This window comes from Opisthorchis viverrini (assembly GCF_000715545.1).
Source record: "Opisthorchis viverrini unplaced genomic scaffold opera_v5_20, whole genome shotgun sequence".
Taxonomy (NCBI): Eukaryota; Metazoa; Platyhelminthes; class Trematoda; order Opisthorchiida; family Opisthorchiidae; genus Opisthorchis; species Opisthorchis viverrini.
In genome coordinates, this window is record NW_008751676.1 from 376,513 (window position 1) to 383,115 (window position 6,603).

The following is a 6,603-nucleotide window of genomic DNA, read 5'->3' on the forward strand; positions in this document are numbered from 1 at the left end:
GCTTTGTTCAAACAGGGCATAAGTAAGAATTAGGTCCCCTCGGAGGCGAAGGCACTCCAGGGGAAAGAGATCAAGCATCGCGAGACGCGTTTCGTAGTCCACGGACTTGAGGCCAGCAACCATTCTCGTGGCGGCCCGCTGGACACGCTCAATGAGGGTGACGCCTTGCGTACGTCCTGAGTAGACAACCTGGTTGGCGTACTCCAGGAACGGTCTGCCGTAGGCCCCATAGAGTATTTGGAAGTCAATGCCAGTAATAAGGGGGAGAAGGGTCGTCGGATCATCCGTAAAATGGTGAATGCCTTTTGTGCCGATTTCTCATGGTGCGGTGAGAAGGACAAGTTTGAGGAGACCCAGATGACCGAATCCTTTTTGTCATCTATCCCCATGATGCTTTCGGGTCCCTTTTCGCCATGCATAACAAAAGCATTCGCTGAATCCCCTCCAAACGACATATGGACGCACTTTTCATCATTCAGAGTAAGGTTTCAGTCCAGCGACCACTGGATGGCAGCGTCTACATCCATTTGGAGGGCACTGGCGTTGGTAATCCAGGATTTCAAGTCGTCCGCAAAAAGCAGATATGGACTTGAGAACATCTGGGAGGTCGTTGACGTAGATCAGAAACGGCACTGATCCAAGGACGGAGCCTTGAGGAACTCCGATGGAGACCGGCGCTGGAGAAGAGTAGGTCGAACCTATTCACACTTGGAATGCTCTGTCTGATAAGAACGCCTTGATCCAGCGTAGGAGTTTCCCTTGAATCCCGTAAGACTCGCGTTTGTGGGTGGAGGGGTCGTGTGGGTCCATATCAAATGCTTTTGAGAAGACGAAAAATATGGGCATCCGATATGAGTCCTTCGTCCTTGGCTTGGGTTAAGATGCCCATAAACACGAGCATGTTTGTCACGCAAGAGCGGTAATCCGTGTTGAGCTCTAGATACCAGGTCACGGGAAGTAAGGTGCTCTAGGATAGCTCGCTTCAGAATGCGTTCCGTCACATTGCACGGCCTGTAGCTGCCAGGCAAAATCAAAATGGGCCAACATAGGGTGCGTGCCATAGAGCGCACAGTATACTTAATTTAAATCCGTAGACACTCAAAGGTTTATTATTAACAATAAAAATATGGGCAAATGAACCTTAGTCTGCAGAGTCCACTTTGAGATCTAAATACCGCAAACCAAGCTGGGGAGCATCACACCGATTGTTTCAGGCATTCCCAGAATTGCTACTCATGGAGGTTGCTCCAGGGAGCAATGATTATCTTGACGGAATTATCGTCCTAGTAGCCAGAGGTCCCCCTCTTTTACAGTTTGATGAAGTTCGTCCTAGTAACAAATCGAGAGTTCTTTCCATATGAGCCCTGGAAACAACCTTGTATTAGAAAAAGTATACCACATTTCTCAAACTATATACCACAAATGACGTTCGAGAAGCGCCTCTTTCTTAGAAATTATTGTCATGCGTAAAAGTTCTGCAATGATCATTCAGTTAGTGCACCACCCACACTGACGCCGTGACTTTATTAGGGGCCGAGCCATGGTTTTTCACCCATTATGGAATGGATGCATTCAATTAGCAATTGTAGGAAACGATAGGAAGCTACCCTGGGATTTCTTGGCTGAGTTATTCCCAGCACTTCATCTGCGAAAACGTAATGAAAGCTTTTGGGGGATTGCGTAGACGGGCTGCGAGCAGGAATGTTCCTGGCACCGCGCACTGTGGTATTTTCCTAGTGTACAATCCAAATGTCGTTCGGTTCATTTGGTGACCTAGACAATCTAATTATCTTGGCCAGTTGGTGAGTGTTTCTCATTTTCTACACAATTGTATTTTCCTAGAATTCGTGTACTTGGTATTGATAGCCTCTTCCTCATCCCGCTGACCAGCCCTGGAAACGTTTCCCCTCATCACATAAGTTCCCAATGCATATGCGGGCCATTTGAGCCAAATTATCTAACGTTTCGAATGTTCGCAGCACCATATTTGAACCCCCAATACGGCTATTTTCAAAATGTTTACGCGAGAAAATCTGCATTTTCCCCTCTGTCGCGTTCCCATCTGTCGCGTCCTGGGTACTCAGTTTGTTTACGGCCCTCAAATGCTGCTTCCTTGGTCGTTCTGTATTACAGATTGTTGTGGAATATCCTCTGCAAGTGGAAGGGGGTGATGGCACCGGCGTCCAAATTTCTTGATTATAGGTAACACTTTCAGTTCATTTCGCTGAGGCCGACTTCATCGAAAACGAAAATCTCCTTATTTTACCTCTGAGCAAGAAAACCACCAATACAGTTGCTGGAAGTCACTGTGGCTTGGTTGTCATTCTCTGACCCATGTGGATAGGGTGGGACATGCCAACTGTACTCCAGTGGGCTCATATGAAACGCTTTCGATAATGCGTGTGCTTGTTCTATGTAGTAATGACAGTGCGCCATGTGTCAGCCACAAGCATCGAATAAGGGGATGAAGCGAACCCGTTTTCTAGCTTAGATGATCAGCAGCATGACCATCGGTACTCGATTGTTTTTCTTTTCGATACATACTACTAATAGAACATATACACTTATTGTTATTATGGTATTGTTACAACTTGAACATAGTGGCTAGCAACATGACGAAGGCAGACAAGATTCAACAGACTTCTTTATTACCTCATAACAAAGTTAAACCAGGGTAACACTGATTGGAGGCAGGATGGACGAATGGGTGGATGAAAAGTGTTTTTGACAATCGGTGACCGTGAATAGTTGAGTCAGTCCTTAGGGCCATCGTGAGAGTGCACTTGGCTGGTGAGTTGGGTTATCCGTAGAGGTAGATGATGCAGTTTTGTATTCCAGGATTGTAGTGCACAAGGAATGGTTTTTAATAGCAGAACAGTTACAGGGAAAAGTTCTTTGCGTACATTAAATGTTGCTAATGCGTGGACTGTGTAGACGCCATAAGAGAATTCATTTATTTTCATGACAGACAGGCTGAACTCGCATAGGCGCGAAGATTAAATTTGCGAACAGAGTCCCGCGGGTCAGACCTCGCCTGTGTGTGGTGTTGGTGTTCATATAATCAGTTTGTACGTTTTTACCGAAAGTCCCGAGGTGTCCAGAAATTACAGAAAATTCGACGACGAAAATAGTCGCGAATGCGTCATCATACTGCGCGTGACAACGCCATGTCATCAGTGCACATAAATGCTTTGGCTTCTGGACAAGCCGTAGTGGACATCGGTTTTAAGGTTACAGGATAATGGAAATGCGACTCTCCCTCAAAGGATTATGGGCTGCTTAATGTAATCGCCACAGGAATAATCCAGACCGCTTCAGAATCAGAAACCTTGCTCGTATCGGAGGTCCGTGCAAATGGAAAGTGCGGTGAAGTAGCTAAAGCTTTATAATGGCCAAGCTGGGCTGAATTTACTGACGCATTATGCAATAATAATACTTATTTTGCCCAACAGGAGCGTTTTTTATTTACTACCAATTTTGAATTTGTTATTTGATTGCACCCGCATTTCGAAATCAGGAGTCGTTTGCTTGGAACGAAAAAACGTCGGAAGAGTCAGTTCAACGCTCAGTTTGTGGGTAGGTGCAAAGCTGCAACTAGAGAATAATAATAATGATAATAATGCTTATTTCCCAACTTGTGGGTGGCATACCTTCGGGCATGATCATGCGTTTAGAGTCAGAATGGGGCAAGTGACTGGGAGATTTGCGGCTGGTGGGGGTTCAGCGAAATGGGGACAACGGTATAAACGGTGAAGAGTATGCAATGAAATAATGATAACGGGTTTCTTTCGCAACTTGTAGGGAACAATGGGCATGAGGTCCGACTAATTCAAAGACTCAGTCGGTTGACATGAACTAAAACTGGAAAACCACTGCTGGCCACGAGTGACCTTGGGAGGTTGGGTAAATGGCCGTAGTCACAACGAGATAAAGTGGAGGTTGAGATGCGATAATTCAAATTGGGAGAACATGGCAAGTTTAGTCACAGAAATATGGTGCAATGTGAGAACAAGCAGACTCACTGTGACTTGAATGAGCCACCACCATCAGACGGTGACTGATTCTATGGTGCTGAAACTGGGAGGTTTGATAACAATACTAATTTTTATTCCCAGCTTGTGGGTGCCATACCGTTAAATATGCTCCTAATGATACAGTCAGAATTAAAGCATGACTGACGGGGTGTGTGATTACAGGGGGTAAGGAAGAGGGACAGCGTCATAGGGAGTGAGTATTATCCGATGTAAGCGTGATCACCACTAAACCGACGTGGGCACCGAGACACAGTCACTATGGTTTCTTCGAGAGAATATCGAGCGAGGTTGGATCGTAGGGATTTAAAGGTAATGGGCAAAAAAACAAAGTGAGGGAAGCAGAACCAGAGGCTTCCTGCCTGACACACAACAAGGTATGTGTAACGGTGAAAAATGAAGAACAACAACTTCAGATCATGTCGAGCAGCAAAGTTAGCGTCATCCAGGCGGTTATAATGAACAAAAACCTAAAACCACCGCTGAGGCCTCGTGGCCTTGTACTGTTGGGCTCGTGGTCAAGGTCACAAAAATTGTATGTGCGGATGACGGCGTGGAGGGATTAGCAAGGCAGATAAGTGGCAACAAGAATCCCAAAAACATGGTGTACTGTGCGGCTGTAGACACTCACTGGTGCCGCTCTTTTGGAGTCGGGTATAATGGCTCCTTGGGAGAGCGAAATGACGGCAACAGGCGAGCTGGAACACGGACTGTATGGAGAGTTATTGAATTTAGGAGGGAGCCCAGACGCACGGAAATGGTTAAATTTTAACGAAGGTGTAATCAGATTGGAATGGACATGTCATATAGGCGGCTGTGGTCATGTGGGGGAGCTTATTGGTATTTGCAGTTAATGGAACGAGTGAATGAGAGTGTACGGTCAAGAGAAGGAAGAGAATAGGTGCGGGTGTGCCATCAAACCAGGTATGGCAGTGCCGTGTCGTCATTGGCCTGACATACTTCGGTTTTTGGACAGCCCCTTAATGGACGTCACATTTAAGGTCATTGTGCTGGGGTGAACGATTATCTGTGCGGTCGAATTCTGTTTGGGCTGGCCGAAGAAACAAAGTGAAAAGAAGCCAATATGGAATCGCAGGTTTTTTGGTCCGTTTAGGGAGGAGTCGATGACAGCCAACCAGGTCGTCCAAACCGGGTTCTGAGGAATTTCAAAGCTTGAAAGATGAGGAGACGGAATGAGATTAGTGATGCATGGTGAGTTTGAAGAGACATCTAACTGAATAATGTGCTTTACTATACATTGAAAGAAAAGATCGATGTCTACCGCGATTAGCGTTAGGACAACAAGTGATTATATGAGATAGGATATGGATAGATTAGCATTTAGTAGCCTAGTGACCAAGGGTTGGGTTTGCTAACATACGACACTGAAGTACAGGGAATCTAGTAGATATAGACAAGCAGAGTAGTGTTGCGGTTATGGAAATAAAACCTATAAGTGCTGATGTGAATGAACTTCCGAAATGATGGACTGCCTGATGTGGTGTTTATTACATGAGTTGGACAGTGCCAGGAGAGAAAATAAGTGCGAGAGAAATATTGACCGGTCCCCGAAGCACTGCTGTCGGCTTCAATTTAGGAAGTGGTGCATGCCGAATAAAATGCCTTTGGGTATTAATCTTGGATGCTGGGAGCGGAGGGTAAGGAACTCCTGTGTTCATATATTTCTCAGTGTGTATTTTTGCACCGTTAAGCAGTAGGTAGGCACGTGTGTTTTGTTTGGTTGACTAAGTAGGCTGCTGTGCGGTACAACCCCAATTACGACAGGGGCAGCCACAGCCCTGCACGTCGATGTAAGCCATGGGCATCATGGAGTCTCCAGGCAGTTGCGTCTGGGTTTTTTCAAGGATTTCGTTCTGTAAAACTTGGATAGTTCCGTTTTTCATCGTCTGTAGCTATAGCTTTACCAGTTAAATGACACCCTGGACGAGTGCACCCAGCAGCAACAAACAGAAAACCCGTGCCGTTTTAGTGATTTCTCGAATTAAAGGCCATACTCGGCACCACCGGTGATGGGCAAAGCATCCGTGCTACTGGAGAGGTGGGAGGTATACGAACGACGTACGGACTTCCACACGAGATTCCCATCCCTCGTACATGCTACCAGACCTTCGAGGTAGCGTGCCAACAAGCAGTCATAATTGCAGCTTGTGCATTTCCATCTACCAGATACTTTATACGGTCGAGGAAGGCTAGGCCAGTGAGACGTCAGAAGCCAACCAAACGGAACAACCGCTGGAAAAGGCAGGTTGCGCGGGTAAATAAGGCGGTAGCCACCATTATGGCAATGGGAACAGAACGGAGGTGGCCAGAGCGTATGAACCATGGCTAAAGATGACGGAGCGCGAGCTATCGAGCCAAACAGCGGCGTACTGCAATGTTGCGTGCGCAAGCTGAACGGGCTGCGAGGCGTATAGTCTGTTCTCAGGTATAAGAAACTCTGACTTTGCTTGTTTTATGCTCGTTAGGGCTAGGCAGGATGAGGTACCGCTCATTAAACGGAGCGGATAGAGTGATCCAGGGCAAGGACATAGCTAAGAGGAACATGGTATAA